This window comes from Mytilus edulis, chromosome 13 (assembly GCF_963676685.1).
Source record: "Mytilus edulis chromosome 13, xbMytEdul2.2, whole genome shotgun sequence".
In the NCBI taxonomy this organism is placed as follows: Eukaryota; Metazoa; Mollusca; class Bivalvia; order Mytilida; family Mytilidae; genus Mytilus; species Mytilus edulis.
The window spans coordinates 50,703,066-50,721,274 of record NC_092356.1 but is presented as its reverse complement, the minus strand read 5'-3'; the positions used below and the strand labels follow the sequence as shown (position 1 = coordinate 50,721,274).

At 31.7% G+C, this 18,209-nt stretch overlaps 1 long non-coding RNA gene across 1 annotated transcript; it reads left to right on the top strand.

The window, feature by feature from the left end:
* The first annotated feature begins 3,456 nt into the window (after window positions 1-3,456).
* LOC139501534 (uncharacterized) lies at window positions 3,457-10,823 on the top strand. The gene is made up of 3 exons (XR_011658598.1): window positions 3,457-3,560; window positions 5,138-5,273; window positions 6,199-10,823. It is a non-coding gene; the product is annotated as an uncharacterized lncRNA (long non-coding RNA).
* The last annotated feature ends 7,386 nt before the right edge of the window (window positions 10,824-18,209 follow it).

Here is an 18,209-nt window from a genome sequence, read left to right as displayed (position 1 = left end):
GTATATCTCTAGTACGTTTAAGCTTATTATATTAGCCCAATCGGGCTATACAACATTATCTCCTTTTGAAAAAGGTTGCGAAATTTCTTCTCCACTTTTTTATATACAGAAAAACATCAACTGGTTGATGATTACTTTCCGGCGCATGCCTGGTTAACAATTTGTTAATGATTAAAAATATATTTTTGATTTAATAATAATTTTTCAATTTTTAGATAATCAAATGCATATATGCAAATAATATTTTTCAATTTTTTATTTTTGTTATAAGATAACAACAAGATACACATTAAACATGTAGGTGTTTGTAAGTGTCAAGGAGCATCTCTCTAGTGAGTTTCTCCTTGAAGCACTCAGTAGTGGTGCCGCAGGCTATTGGTTCAGGTAATTTGTTCCAGTCTTTTATAGTTTGGTAGAAAAATTGAAAATTTGTCTGTCTTTGCTGCATCGAATTTGTCGGTATGTTTGTTCGTGGCTAGACCTGGTGTTTGATTTGCTTTTTAGTATGTCAGTATGTGGTATGGCAATTTTGTTGTTTGTTATTCTATAGAACATATTTAATCTGCTTTTGAGTCTCCTTTCTTGTAATGTTGGCCAGTGAAGTGTGTTAATCATGTTTGTTACACTTTGGGTATATTTGTAGTTGGAGCATACATATCTCGTTGCACGTCTTTGGACTTTTTCCATGGAGTTAATGTTCTCTGTTGTGTAAGGGTCACAGACAGTGCAGCAGTATTCAAGTTTTGGTCTAATAAGGGCTTGGTATGCTCGGTCTTTGATGGTTACTGGTTTTATTTTCAAATTTCTTCTGATGAATCCAAGGGTCTTATTTGCTTTTGATGTCATGTTCTGAATGTGTTTATTCCGTCTGTAATATATATATATTTTTAAGAGATTATTGTTTGGAGACCACTAAAAGAAGTTTATCATACAGCTTATATATAATTTACACAATGATTTTATGATTAATGAAAAACGATATATCATATATGTATTTAGGGGGTCAAGATAATCGTGATATATTTCAGGTAAACATAATATATATATACTTTACTTCCAATGTCATCATGGTGTAAATGTAATTTATAATTTGTCCAGTCAGAATGGGGACGTTAAATCCAATGCCTCGTGTAAAGAGAGTGCCACGCTTTCTGCATGCCAAGAACCCTTGCAACAACTCTTTGAGGGGTCCGTAGGTGGCCTGTTGCAAGGCAAGGCAAAATTTCTGTCCCTATCCACTATACCCTCATTTTCAAGTGGTAGTCAAAATGTCCCCGACCATTATCTCGGACGGCCTCTATTACAAGACCTACCTATTGTTTTTATTGTTAACCTGTTCTCATCCTGACCATGCATGAAATATTTGCCACTGGAACTTAAGCAACCAACAATCAATCAACCGTTTGAATGGTTTTACACTAGTAATTTTTGGGGCCCTTTATAGCTTGTTGTTCGGTGTGAGCCAGTGCTCCGTATTGAAGGCCGTACCTTGACCTATAATGGATTACTTTTATAAATTATTACTTGGATGGAGAGTTGTCTCATTGGCCTTCATGCCACATTTTCATATACCTATACATTATACTAATATTCGACAAATATCCCAACAGCATTCTTTCCACCTAGGCATCATTAAAAGTGTCTCTATCGACCCTTTGATATTACAACATCAGCTATATCACCGTAGAAACTCTCTGTATCGGCCCTTCTTTACTTATAACATAATTTCCAGCTGATATGATCCCTTCATAAAGGCACAAAAATAGAGGATACCAAAGGTACATTCAAAGTCCGAGTCGAAAATAAACTGCCAACGACATGGCTAATAGACAAACAGACAAACAGAAGTACATTAACAACATAGAAAACCAAAACTTTGTAACACCACCTGCTGATTTGATCACCACCCCTTGGCACCATAGAAAGAATCTATCTCTATTTTATGGTTTTTAAGATGATAGGCAAAAACGTGTAATGTTGGTAAAAATTGTCATCAAGATTATTTGTAGATCGTGTGTCTTGTTGACCATATTTGCTTATTTGTAGATCGTGTGTCTTCTTGACCATATTTGCTTATTTGTAGATCGTGTGTCTTGTTGGCCATATTTGCTTATTTAAGGTTCTATCTATCTATCATATTTTTTCAGATACTAGGCCGAAAATGGTAAAAAGTATTATTAAGGCGCAATAACTCCAATTAGGGACCGTCAGACAATTTCAATGTCGATATTGTCTTGCTGATCACTTTGGTTCATTAGAGTATCTCTCTCTATATATATATATCTAGAATGGATTTTCGATACTAGACAAACACACAAAAATAAGAGTCGTCGGACGATTTCGACCATATGGACTTATTGTAGATATTGTCGCGGTGATATATTTGGTATGTAAAGTTTCTCTTTATCTACTGTAGGTTACAGAAATCAGGCAACATGAAAAAACGGTAAATTGGTCAATTTAGGACAATTAATCTCATAAGAAGTTGACTGACAGTTTTGAAATAAATAGACTTTAGATATGTCTCAATATTTTGAACATTTCTGTTTCTGACAGATTCTCTCCATTCATAGTGCTCAGTCTTTGATATTAGTAGTCCAAATTTGCATTTTACTCCCTAAGTTCTATTTCAAGCCATGTCAGTCAAGTTGAATGACAGGCTGTGTCATCGGACAAAATTTTGAAACTAGATACCCTTATGATGACTCTGGCCAAGTTAGTGTAAATTTAGCCCAGTATACGTAGTTTCAGAGGAGAAAATATTGTCAAAGTTAGACCAAGTGAGCTAAATAAAAGTTAACCCTATAGTTTTGTTTCTTGATATAAAAAATTATTTAAAACAATCATTATCTATCATTTTAAAGAATATATCCGGATGATGGCAAGTTTCAATGATCCTTGCTTCAACTGAGGCATGAACTAATAGAATCTCTGTATATATCCTTATTTTCTCCAATTGAAATGCAAACTATAATTTACATTTAATTCGCTTGATAGTAATCTTGTGCTGTTGCCAATTAGGGTTTTACTTTTTAATTTTCCTACTTTTATAGGTTTCAGGTAGAAACAATCCTTTCCTCCGTTTGTTAGACTGAAATTCCACGGAACCGCGTGTCTTGTCTATTTTTGCTGTTCTCTTTGGGTTTTTTTCAGTGTGATAGGGGACTCTTCACTTTAAATATTAAGCATCTACCTGAAAACCAGTATCCATGATTAAAGGGAAACTCCGTTAGTTTTCCATTGCTGAAGACTATATTAAAAAGATCTTTACATGTCATTTTTCATATCAAATGTATTATCAGACCTTTTTATGCTCGATTTGAGATCTTAAGTTTATTGTTCAACAAGGCTGTGGCCAAACAAATTTTATGAGTAGTTTTAATACCGAGGGTGTGTCTTGTTTTGTTAGTTCTCATTGGTTTAAAGTTTTAAGACCCTTCATTTTTGGCCATTGGAAAACTTCTCGCCATGTCTTCACGAACAAGATGGACACAATTTACAGAAGCAAAAGATTTACGATGTAAACTTTGAAACTTCCCGTGAAGCCACAAAAACCCAAGGTAAATATTCACCCCTTGATATGCTTCCAGATTATTTTCATTATATGGATCATTCAGAACACAGCTTTTAAAATCTTTTCTCAAAAATTTTGGATATGAAAACAGAAGACGACCATCTGAAGAAATTTTAGAAGCTGGCTCGTGTTCATTTATCGTTCTGAAATTAGAATATGCACGAAATATTTGCCACTGGACGTTAAGCAACCAACAATAAACTAGACTGGGTTGATGCAGTCATGATGTTTCAACTTTGCAATAGCAAATATATTGATGTTTGTAAAAGTGACACCAACTGAAAAGGAATATTCATAAATAATATAGATAGCACATATGTTTTGCTCAACTGTCGATAGCAAAGTTCTGAAAATTCTTATTTTTATTTTTTTCGTATTTTACTGATATATGTAAATGGACTTATATCTTTTTTACAGTTAACATGAAGATGCAGCCTGGGGTTGAAGCAGGGGCGGATCCAGCCATTTTAATAAGGGGGGTCCTAACCCAGGACAAAGGGGGGGGGGGGGGGGGGGGGGGGGGGTTCCAATTACATGTCCCCATTCAAATGCATTGATCGTCCAAAAAAAAGGGGGGTTCTAACCCCCGGAACCCCCCCCCCCCTCTGAATCCGCGCCTGGGTTGAAGTGTATATATGATTAAGCTATATTTCAAAAGGTAGAAGAACCTGATTCTTCATATCTGTCCTTGGTCCACTTTTTAGTTTATCAGTTTTCGTGGTCAAACTTAAAAATTTGAATGCAGGTTCTTTGAGCCTCATGCTTCAGATTTTACTGTTCTTTAACAAGTTAAAAAGAATTCCCTTGAGGGCAATTCTTTGTTATCTGAGCAAAATTCAGTTACATATTTTTTTGCAATACTTTTGTCAGGTGAAAATATTTGGCTACACGGCTGGTTACTCAAGTGTGAAGTGAGAAGTTTTGAGTGTATAAATTATCATGTGATCAACAGGTTTGAATTGGGCTTCATTTTAGTCTAAATTGATATTTACTTGGACATGCCCCTGTGTTTTTCCTTAAAATTTTTGGGGACATCAAATGAGTTCAAAGTTATAGAAGATTTAAGGTATCATTTATTTATCATAAATTTCTGTGATCTGTTTTGTTTGATTTACTACTAGAGATGTAAAACATCTTCTTAATGTCTGTGCATGTCTATATATACAAGCTTTGCTCGAGTTACAGCATAGAGCTACTATTTACTTTAACCATTTAAGATTCATGATTGATTGTTGGTTGCATACTGTCCAGTGGCAAATATAACAAGAAGAATAGAGCTCACATTCATGTATCTGTCTAGGGAACAATTAACAGTTTAACCTATCAAATTTGGGTAAAGTTTTTGAACTGGTTGGCAAAACTTACTGAAAACGTCTATGTTGAAAACCTTGTATTGTAGGGTCAATAGACTCAAAAATATTGAGTCTATGGGAGCAACATTGCTAAATCCAAAAATTTCTGAACAAAACTTTAGGGAAGGTACATGGGTACAGTAAACACACATACTTTTTTGTTTGCAACATATTTTCTTGAATAATTTTAATATTAAATGTTTCTTTTCAGTACTTTGACACTACAAACTTAGTTATCTAAAATCTAAATTGGTATTCAGATGCATCTAGGAAAGCAAAACAGTAGATCAACTTCATTTCACAAACATGTTGATTTTTCCTTGATACAGTAGACCAAGTGAATACAGGTATAGTCAAATAGTTTATTACAAAACTTAATCAATTTTTTTTTTACCATACGGATTACTAGCAGGTTTATCTGATAATATATTGTACTTAACTATAATATGTATATTAACAATTAGATTGTAAGTTTCTGTGTGATCTAAACTAAATATACCTAAAAAACAAATTTCATAAATGTTTGAGACCGAAAGCTTCTGGATTAGTTTTTTGATGATGAATTTCTCCAAAAATTCTTTTTGATAAACTTTTCTCAGATTTGACTACTATTATGATTTGGGCATTAAAGTATACAGCGGTATTCATCTTTGAAAGACCTAGTGCTACAGTCTAATAGCTGGTAAACAAAGAATATGCACACAGGAATATCCATCCAGAACATAAAATCAGTACATAGACAGCATAAATAAACGAACAAAAGAAAGGAACAGTGCTTTTATTGCTGTTCTTCATCTCATACATAATCAATTTGCACAAAATTTATCATTTTCACTCAAAAGTTTGAATAAGTTTAAAAAAAAAATTAAATGTATGAAAATATACTTTTTGTTGCTATTGATATACAAGTCATTTAAACTGACATACATTTTATCAATGAAATTTATCATTATAAGTTATAATAAGGTAATATAAGTTAAGTTCTCTTTTTTAGCTCACCTGGCCTGAAGGTCCAAGTGAGCTTTTCTCATCACTTGGCGTCCGTCAGTTGTCATCTGTAGTCTGTCATCGTTAACTCTTACAAAAAATCTTCTCCTCTGAAAATACTGGGCCAAATTAAACCAAACTTGACCACAATCATCATTGGGGTATCTAGTTTTAAAAATGTGTCCAGTGACCCGACCAACCAAACAAGATTTATAAAGAATGATAAATAATATAGAGTTTTAAGTTCCATTCTTTCATGTTAATTAAAAAGAAATGATGTTTTAGAGGAACCAACAACTGAGCAGAGAGCAGAAGAGAGATTGATGACCTTGAAGAGTAAGCAATGTGAACAGTAAGACAGCTGTTAAGTATATCTGGGGTTACCAAATATTATGGTAAGAACCTCATCTTTAATCAAACTTGGTGAGTATTCTTTTTGTTGGTAAGATATTGTGCATCATTATGAAAAAAGGGGGATGTAGGGTATAAATCAACAAAGCAGCTACCCAATGAAAATAAATAACCAAAGACATCTACAGGTCTTCAACTATAGACTGATGTTTATACAATACATGAACTTGTAAATCAGCCAAAGTCTAAAAGATTTGTGAATAAAATGAACAGACTAACAAATAACTTACATACACACCAATATCTGACCTAAGCACATGAGCATGTTGCAGAGTGAAACTTTTTTATATTAAGCCCACCCTTTTTGTGCAATGCCTAACCAAAATACAAAATTTCATACAGAAGATTTTTCAAATTGAAGGGTTTCCAATTTTGAATAAGCTAATTTGTTCTTTTAAAAAAAAAAGGCCAGATGCAATTAACAAACAACAAAATATTTGGAAATCTTGACTCCCCCGCAAGAGAAAAATGTCACTCTTATTATTGAGGAAAATGGCCACTACCTCAATGGTCTTTAAAATTAATTCAGTTGCTCTGGTCATTTTTCAAAATTTAACAAGTGAATGGAGTTGTTTTGATGAAGCTTACCTTTAATCAATGGGAGATAACTGTGACCACATGGATCATAATTCTGAAAATTTATTCTGAAATCCTGGGCTTAAAAACTCGAAATCCTGAGGTCCTGAATTTAAATAATTTTAAATCTCGACATCCCAAAATTCGAAAAAAGAATTCCAGGATCTTGAAAGGGTCAATCCCGAAATCCTGAGCTTAAAAACACCCAATCCAGGAGTCCCGATAAAGGTCCTATCCCCCTCATATCAATAATTGATAACTAAGATAAAAGAAATACAGAAATTGTTTACATTAAATTGCCTTTTGCCATGCTTACATCAACAAAAGATTTATTTTTTTCATTTTCCAAAATAATTCCAAGGCTAAAGATGTAGGATGCCATTCTTCTAACAAAATACCACAGCATGGAGACCCAAATCAGCACACTAAAATGTCCAATGTGTGTCCTACATCTTGAAATAAATATCATTTTATAAATGTTCAAATATCTTCAAAAACATTTAATATTAATTTGTTCTACTCATTTCTACTCTGTTGAGACTATTTCACTAGCACTGCACTTTGACTTTGACTAGACAAACCAAATGTTTATTGAAGTTGAATGGCCTTAGTTAAGGACATGGAAAGCATTTTGTCATTGTTGGTTGTTTCATGGGCTTTGACCTCTTGAGTCATAAAGACCTTATGTATGTTAGTTCCATTGAAATGTTCAATGCATTGTCAATGCTAAACATTTGATTGACTTTGACTGATTTTTTTTTAGTTTCTGAAGAGTATAAATGAGTTTGAACAAAGTGCAGCATAACTTTTTCTACATGATAAGAAGATTTGATTTTAATATTTTCACCAAATTTACTGATGATAGCAAGGCTTATGGTTTGTGCAATACTAGAATATGCTTTTTTTTCACATGGAGCTTGTCACTTTCACTCAAAAAACATTAAAGAATTCATCAAATTTGTAAAGCTAAGCTTAAAGTTTGATATGTTATACACATAGGAGCTTGAAATTGTTAAAAAAAAAATTACTTAATTATCTTGTGTATTTGTGTCAGCTTCCTTTCACTTTTTAAAAGTTTGAAAAAATACATTAAGAGGCATTTGCTATAAAAAAAAAAGACAATAAATAACAGCACTTCATTTTTGATAAACATAAATTAAAGTGGAATAATGAAGAAATGACCTGCAATTAGCAAGTAGATATAGGAAGATGTGGTGTGAATGCCAATGAGACAACTCTCCATCCAAATAACAATTTATAAAAGTAAACCATTATAGGTCAATGAACGTCCTTCAACATGGAGCACTGACTATAATTTAACCTCATTTTGGTCTGTATGCATGCAACATTTAATAGGTACCATTGTAGTAGAAGGTTGCTCAGCTTGGTCAGATAATAAAAAGAACAGAATGTCAAAATAAAAAAATGAAACAAGGGAGCCACCCCACACAACAGGTTTGGTGACTGGTTTTTCCAACAAAAAATACGAATCTTATACAAAATTGAAAATAATGTCAGAGACAACTGAGTGAGTGAACCCAACCAAAGAGCAGAAAACAGCCGAAGGCCACTAATGGCTCTTCAACTCAACCAGAAAATTAAGCATCAGGAGGCAGGCTTCAGCAGGCCCTACACAAAAATGTGTACTAGTACGGTAAAAGTGGATGTCATACTAAACTCAAAAACATATAAATGAACTAAAATTAAAAAAACATACAAGACTAACAAAGGCCAGAGGCTTCTAACTAGAGACAGGTGCATAAATACAGTGGGTTTAAAACAGGTTTGAGAGATCTCAACCCACACCTATACCTCTAGGAGCCAATGTAGAAAAAACAAACACACAGCAATTCACACAGTAAAACTCATTTAAAAAGAAGTCTGTGTCCCATGTCAGAAAAGGTAACATAAGAAACAGACTAAGCCAAATGGCAATAGTTTGGGTATTTTTACAGCAGTTACAATGCTAAATTTCATGGAAAAATAAAGTTAAAAAAGTTAATTAAAAATAAAAAAATTTAATTTTGAATTTTACCTTAAAGAAAATAAAATAAAGTTTAATTGAATTTATTCTTATATGGCCGTATGTAATTTTGTATATTTATTTATGTTTCATTTCAGAGTTCACCAACAGATGTTTAATTCTAAAATTTTGATTTTTGCAGATTGCAGCAGGGGGATGTTACAGTCATAGACCTTGAATAGACTCCGTTGTACTAGACCAGGGAGGGTAGCGCATAGTTTCCGCAGCACTATACAATAGTAACAAGATCACTCTACCATGAGCTTGTTAAAGGGCCCGTTTGATGAAAGTGACACCAACGTTCTCCAAAACACTACAGATTTTTTTTTTACAGATGCAGCCGAGAGGATGTTTCAGTCATGGACCCATTTGATGGAAGTGACACCAACGTTCTCCAACACTAATAATTTACAAATTTGTTTTTGTTTTAGATGCAACCTCAGTCATAGACCTAGAGAATGGCTTGGTTGTAACAGATGAAGAAAAGTGGCATATAGATTTCTGTATGTCCATTTCTTTGTATAAAAGTGACAAATTACTAATCTTTATTATTTATATCCATTTCAGAGTTCTTACAAAGATTCAGTATAGGTATACAATATTTATTATTTTTGTCTTTTTGTGTGTTTTTGTCAATGAGAGAAAACATACAGAACAAATCAATCAGAAGTATTTTAAAACTGGTGTAATTTGAGACAGAACACCCTGGAACACAAAAAATATCCTACCTCACAAAATTTAACACGACATCTTATTTTCACCTTTTTTTCATTGAAGCAGAACTCAGTGTAATCAAGAATGTATGCATGTCCTTGAACATCTAGAAATAGAATATCTCTAATAGTAAACAGTCCGGTATAATGATCAACAAGAGCTACACTAAAAATAAAGTAATAAAAGTTAATTTGAAAAAAATATATATTTAATTTTTGAAATTTACCTCAAAAAAAAGAAAATAAAGTTTAATTGATTTTATTCTTATATATGTGTAATTTTGTATATTTATTTATATTTCATTTCAGAGTTCACCAACAGATGTTTAATTCTAAAATTTTGATTTTTGCAGATTGCAGCAGGGGGATGTTACAGTCATAGACCTTGAATAGACTCCGTTGTACTAGACCAGGGAGGGTAGCGCATAGTTTCCGCAGCACTATACAATAGTAACAAGATCACTCTACCATGAGCTTGTTAAAGGGCCCGTTTGATGAAAGTGACACCAACGTTCTCCAAAACACTACAGATTTTTTTTTACAGATGCAGCCGAGAGGATGTTTCAGTCATGGACCCATTTGATGGAAGTGACACCAACGTTCTCCAACACTAATAATTTACAAATTTGTTTTTGTTTTAGATGCAACCTCAGTCATAGACCTAGAGAATGGCTTGGTTGTAACAGATGAAGAAAAGTGGCATATAGATTTCTGTATGTCCATTTCTTTGTATAAAAGTGACAAATTACTAATCTTTATTATTTATATCCATTTCAGAGTTCTTACAAAGATGTATAGGTATACGGTATTTATTATTTCTGTCTTTTTGTGTATTTTTGTCAATGAGATAAAACCCACAGAACAAAACCAATCAAAGTATTAACAGGTGTTATTTGAGATAGAACACCCTGGAACACAAGAAGTATCCCACCTCACAAAATTTAACACATGAGACATCTTACTTTCACCTTTTTTAAATGAAGCAGCACACCGTGTAATCAAGAAGTTATTCATGTCCTGAAACATCTAGGAATAGCATATCGCTAATAGTATTTCTACAATTATCCTAAAAATTCAAACAGTCGGGTACATTGATAAACAAGAGATACACAAAAAAGGAATATACCAAAGGGCCAATATTAAACCATGTGGTGAAAAAAGACAAGATAACACATAACCAAAAGAAATGACAGAAAATTGTCTACAGTGATAACAAAATATTGTACAGCAACAACCCAACCAAAGACCAAAGAGGTTTTCAGGCTCCAAGCACCAATCCAACCAAAGACCTGAGAGGTTCTCAGGCACCAAGCACCAACCAAAACAAAGAACAGGCATGAAGTAGGGCAAAGAGCACCAACCCAACCAAAGACCTAAGAGGTTTTCAGGCACCATGCACCAACCAAACTAAAGAGCCAGGGATGATCTCAGGCACCAAGCACTAACCTTTCCGAAGACCAGGGATGATTTCAGGCACAACACACCAACCTTACCAAAGACCAAGAATGATCTCAGACACCAAGCACCAACCAAAACAAAAAAAGGGTGATCTCAGGCACCACAGAATGGTAGCAAGTATTTGATATGTTAACTTATTTACTAATTGTTTAAGTCAAATGGGGTTTTTTTTCATATAAAAAATTGTCAAAATGCAACATGAATTTTTTATGTGTTTTTTCATCTCTTTCTTCAAAATGTTTTACTTTATATAATAAGTAGATAACTTCTTGAATAGAACAAAAAATTGGAAATGTTAATTTACTTTAATCAACGAATAAAAAAAGAAATGTTCAAACCTTTTTCATGCATAACCACATGATTAAATGTGTTAAATAAAAGATTATAAATAACAAAATTTCTTTTTTCTTTATTTTTTAGAGTAAATAAAGATATGCTTCTATGAATTTTTACAATTGAACTGTTCCAAAATTTAATAATGTATCTTTTTTTACAGAAAATATAAGGTAAAATAACAAATAATGACTCGGGTTTACATGAAAACACTGATATCTTGAATGACAACAGTAGCACAGGTGAATCCAGGGAGTCTTGCCCCCCCCCTTTTGTGGGAAGATTATATAAGGAATCACTGTAGCATGACTGGAGCGGGCCCCCTCATGAAAAGTTCTGGATTCGCCACTGAGTAGTGAAATAAAAATTCACTAAATTAGAAGGGGAGGTAACTTGTATGAAATGAGGGTTTCGATACGATATGGTATTTCAACTAAGTGATGCAATTTCGCTCTAAATTTGTGAAGTAAATTTCAGGTACACTATGCCAAGATCAAAATTCATGTATATTTTACTCTTGGAAAAGTTGAGGGGGTACATTATTAAACCTAGGGTATTTTATTATTAATATATACTGCTTAAATGTGATGCTATCTGAATTGAAACCAGTTTGCCTAGGTGAAAAAGCCTCCTCCACTATTTTATGGTAGAAGCATTTAGTAATTGGGAAAATGTGATTGAATTTGATTCTGAATTTCTGAAAATAGTCACAAATATTCACCATCAAAATTTTTAACTATGTTTCTGGATTATGATGAGCCATATTTAATTATAAAATTTTTCTCATGTTATTTATTACGGAAGCCAAATGATCATTTGATTAATAATAGCCAAGTACATAATTATTCTTATAATTAAAAAAATATCGAGATAAATATGCCAATATAAATCCAAGTGGTACTTATTACATACTTGTCGGTGGATTCTTGAATAAGTTTCATTTAATATTTAAAACTTACCAAAAAGTATTTTCCTTTAGAACATATTCAGTTTGAATACATAGATGACAGTATTTTTAGTAAGCATTTCATGAGGACAACGTAGTTAGAATTTTGACCGGAAAAATAAATTAAAAAAATTTGGGCATTCAATAGTGATGTATAGATACAATTTAGAAAGTACAATAAAAACTGAAAATTAAATAAAAAACTCAGAAAGAAGATTGATTTGATTTGATTACAACATACACAAAAAGCGTCCCCGATTATTAAATCATTGAACAAAATTTTCTTCTGGAATGCAGTAAAATGATTTGCCCATCAATTTCAGTAGTTCAATTTGACATACTTTAATATGTAACAACAGTCGAAGCTAAAAAAAGAGGTGGAAAGCCCGTTTATTTGATTTGTTTATAATATTTTGTCAAATTGATTAATGTAGAAATGGTGGTAGTTGAAATAACTTTAGATGAGGTTTATCAAGTTGTAAAACATTTAAGGTCGTTGGGTCCAATGATCAACTGATATTAATAAAACATTTTTAAACATTGTCTTGTTTGCATTGCCAGTGCTTTTGGGTGGTTGAAATTGGGTTTGCGTAGCAATTCATGCAATTTTTGGTGGTACATTTGTTTAAAAGGATTAAAGCTGAAATTTCAGATTTGTAATTAAACAATTTCCCCAAATTTTTTACTGTTTTCAATACATCTTGATTGTCAAATTGGAGAATAACATAGTACATTTGTACTTGAAACTAAATTTAGGTCACAGTCATCTGCATTTAAAGTTTCATAGCTGAACATTATTGTTCATCTTGAAAGTTGTTTTTGAAGATTAAACAAATATCAAATTATCATTTCAGAAATACATTGAGCTTTGAGCGCTGCGTCTCTTACTAACATATAACATAGTTTCTTTTTGGTGTAGCTTTCAGTAGTTAGGGTCTGGTTATTTCTTCTGTTTTTTCATTTGTTCTTTGGATGGTGTTATGGTTTTCAAGTGTTCTGCTTTCAAAGGATTCTTCATATGTAATTCTGAAATGAAAGTATATTTGTATGGTTATTTAAATGTTTAAAAAAAAACAATTTGGAGCTTAAAGCTATTTTGAACTTTTTAATTTTTGAAACAATGTCAAAAGCAAATGTCTTAAATCAAATTCTAAATTGTATTTGACATATTATGATGTATTGGAAACGAAAAAATTAAATGTATATTTGTATCTTAGATTGAATTCAAATACAGTATTGTGAAAAATGTCCCAAAATGCTATTTACTTGAGTGTCAACAAAATTATTTCAGGGTATCTGTTGTGTGTGCACTTATTGCTAACAAGGTAATGGTGAAGTAAAAGAAACATTTCAAAATTATAATCTAATTGGAATTATTGGATGTATCTCTTATCTATAAAAATCACTTAAATCTTTAACCAAATAGGAAAGCAATTAATTAAATCATTTCACACACCCCCTAAAAAAAATTCATTCTGAGTTATCTAAAACTATCATCATTTCCCAGAGAAATTAAATAATCATCCCTAGGTTAAATGGTAGTAAAATCTATTTTGCTTCAGATATCTCATTCTTGGGTTAATTTTTCAACTCTAATCCCCAATGATATGCATTCATTCAGACATTTTACAAATTCTCCATACAAATCCCAAAAAAATAATCTTGTGAAAAGCTAAAATTTGTGGTTCTCATGAATAATAATTTAAAAAAAACTGTCAATAATACTGAATCCACAGTATTTACTTTTTGCTTGAAAAAAATTTGTAATCAAGTTTTATCATCAAACCTCAAATGTTGTATATATAATAAGCAACATTTTATGTTTGTTTCTTTGTCTTAACACAATTTAAATCCATTACTTTTAAGCAAGGGAGATAACTTGTTTCAAATTTTAATTTTATGATGAAAATTAAAAAAATAATTTCTGGGAACAGGCTATATGTTTATGTCTTCTTTGTCCATTCAACATCATATTTTTCTAAAATCAGTGTAATTTTTATTTGATTTAAAAATATTTAGTAACTTTTTGGTTTATAATTATCAGTACATAATTGACAACTATTTTTGATTTAAACCTTTTCATCACATTTAACAATTGCTCATCATGATTTGTAGATAAGATTTTGACATTTCTTTTCGAAATTCCCCTTAAATTTCTTTTAAAAATTGCACACAATCAGTTATATTAACTAAGCAGGTTCCAATTGGATCGTGTACCATACTTTGAGGGCAGTGGCAGATTCAGAGGGTGGGAGTTTTGGTGTTGGATCCCCCTTTTTGTCGAGCCTTTGACTTTAGCTGTCCTACATTCCGTCGTTGGCGTCGTCCTTGGCAGCGTCAACAAATATTCACTCTGTGTTTAAAGTTTGAAATTTTAATAACTTTCTTAAACTCTCCTGGATTTATACCAAGCTTGGACAAAAGCTTGTTTATGATCATAAGATAGTATCCAGAAGTAAATTTTGTAAAAATAAAATTTATATATGGACTTAGTTTTTCTTCAAGTTAACATTACATTCAGTCTGCTGTTGAAGTTTTTAAAACATTTATTAGATTCATAAACTATTCTGGATTTTTACCAAACTTGGACAGAACTTGGACAAATGCTTTATTCAATTAAAAGATAAAAAAAGACTTTAGGGATTGCTAGTGATTTAATAAGATAGACATATTTTGGTTCCTATGGCACATCATCAGGATTGCAACTACAGGAAATAACACCATCAGGATAAATTATAAATAGGGAGTGAAGGTAGATGTGAATTATCTTTAACTGGATCAAGAATGTAAAAATAAAATATGTTTTTGAAAATTTGGACGACATTTGACTTGCAATTATGTACCATTTACTATGCTGAATGTAGTACAGACTTGCTTACGGTACCATTTCAACACTGGAAATAGTACGTTTGTCTGAGCGAAGCCAATTGGAAGCACGTACCTCTTAGTGAAGCTAATTGGGAGCACATACCCTCTGTCTTGTTGCGAAGCCGATTGGAAGCAGTACATATATACCTCTGTCTGCTAAAGCTAATTAGAAGCAGTACCCCCGGCAGAGTGGTCCCAATTAGAGGCAGTAACTCTGAGCGAAGCCAATTGGAAGCATGTACCTCTACAAAATTTGATTAAACACTATTCAACAAATTTTATTTAACATTCTTTTTATTATTTTTTATTTATTATTTTCCCTCCTGTTGACATTGTGAAGTGCAAATTATCACTTCTTCATTTTGTACTCTTTAGTTTTTATTCTGATGAAGGTGCCATAGAAAATAAAACATGCCAATATAGTTAAATTACTCCAACAAGCCCTGAAGACGTTTTGTTATAAGTATTATCATAAGTGAATCTTTTATAGACCATTCAAATAAAAAAATAAAAAATACTATGTATTTTGCTGATTATTTATTTTACTTGGAATTTCACTTAATGTAACTTAAAATGTAAAATACTATTTAATAAATATTTTTTTTATCGAGCCTTCGACTTTAGTTGTAAAAAATGAGACATAGTCATCCTTCATTCTGTTGCCGTCGGCGGCTTTGGTGATCACAAATATTCACTCTTTGGTTAAAGTTTTGAAATATTAATATCTTTCTAAAACTATTCTGGATTTCTACCAAACTTGGACAGAAACTTGTTAATGATCATAAGATTGTATCCAGAAGTAAATTTTGTAAATAAAACAAACTAATTTTTAAAGAGGAATATTTTTTATTGATATAATGCCCTCATTTTTGTTGAGCCTGCAATTGACAGTAAAAGTAGGCAAGACACTTGGTTCTGCTGCACCCTTACAATTTTTTTTGATGATCAATGCAATTGAATGATAACATAAACTAGTTTGAACCTAGCCTTTTATCCTGGGTTGGGAACTCCCTCTCTTTAGAAGTGGCTGGATCCACCCCTGTAGGGGGGGGGGGGGGTGTTCAATAATTGCATTTTTATCATTTGAAGATGGAAAAAAATCTAATTAATTTATTACATGACATTTGTTTCCTCTCCAAATGGACAAAATCAGCTGTTTCCTGTAAGTCTGTGTAATAAATTGAGCTGGTTCCGTATTGACTGTTATCCTCCATTTAAGGAACCAGTCATTCCATAAGGTTACCTTGTGTCAATCCATCTCTATCAATGTCAGGATATCTGTGTTTTCACTTCTTTTCCAACAGAAGTCATAGGAAGCCAATCTTATAAAAAAAAACAAATTTTGATATCACCAATCTAAATGCTTTCTGAAACTTTTAAATTTGGGAACAAAAAACATCACTTTTTGGTTTGTTAATTTCAGAACTATTTTTCTTAATAACATACTAAAGTTTAAACTAAATTAATGAAGTATTACATCCAATTTGAATATGGACAAATTTTTTTTATTTTAAAGAATCAGTATTTTTATCATCTTTGAGTTCACTTTCACATTACTAAATTTGGTCCTTTGTGTAAATATTTCACTATATAGCACCATTTGGCATAATATTTGTATTTTCTATCTTCAGTGTTTCTGCACCATCGAAATTTTGCAGAAAGATTGCACACATGTTGAAGTTGTGTATTTCCTAGTATGAAATTGCTTGAGGAGTTTGCCCCGTTTTTTCAATCTGCAGTTTGAAATGTTTATAATTTTTTCTAATTTTTCTTGAATTGGGAGATTTTTATATAAAACTTTTTAAGGAGGTAACAATTATTGTTTTGAACTCATATCTTTGGAACTCTCATAATGAGCATGCATGCAAATTGATTAAGGTTAATTGTCATCACCAAATTGCACAACTGAGCTACCTCAGGCTATGATCAAAATTTTGGAGTATATAATTTTCATGCTTATGATGTGCATGATGCAAAACTTTAAACAAGGGATATTTTATTAAGCTATGCTCCAAAATATTAAAAAATGTAATTTATTGGTTTTAGTCAATTACTATTTTGTTTTTTTCTGTTTAAGTTTTTACATATCAGATGTCTGCTAATTTATATAAAAGTTATTGTTTTAGCTATGTAAATAAAAAAAAATGTAAACATAGTTTAAATAATAATGGGAAAGAGAAATTGTGGGTACTTCAAAAAACATTTGGTCAATTTTGAAAATACATGTTACATGTTTAAAAGCACATCTGATATTTTTACTGTTTTATGTATGAATTCAAACAAATTATTTGTGTTTTATATTGAGAATTACTTCAGCTGCCATGAGAAAGAAAATATTGTGAGATGCTTTGGAACATTCTTGGGACAATTGTATATTTGGTGAAATACAACAGAAAGGACATTTCATTAATTGGATAAAATGGATTCAGTGAACTGATCAGTACAAAAACCTATGTTGAAAAGCACATAAAAGTAGCCAGGGTAGAAGCCCCAAGGAAGATGGTTAAATAAATATTCAACCAAGTCTGAGGCTTTACCAAGAAAAAAAAGAGGCAAGTTTAAATAAGCCAAAAATTTCTATACATGTTATCGATAATTTGATTAAAACAGAAGGCAAGTTTAAATAAGTCAAAAATTTCTATATATGCTATCAGTAATTTGATTAAAATATATATTTAGGGCATATGATAGAGTTACAGTGGAGATAATGATGTTACTAATGTAAAATGATATTGTTGCAATTCAATGGGAGATAACTCATAATTTACCTTTATGAACAATGGAATATATTTAAATCATTATTTTTGTGGAGTTGGAAATTCAAATAATAAACTTGGTAGACTTATTTTATTTTTTTTTAATCTTTCATATTGGTTTTTCAGTTATTTAGGTTATAGTAAGAAATCAGAACAATATTAATGTCGGAAATTGAAATGTAAAGTATATAAATTGTCAATTTTTATATTTT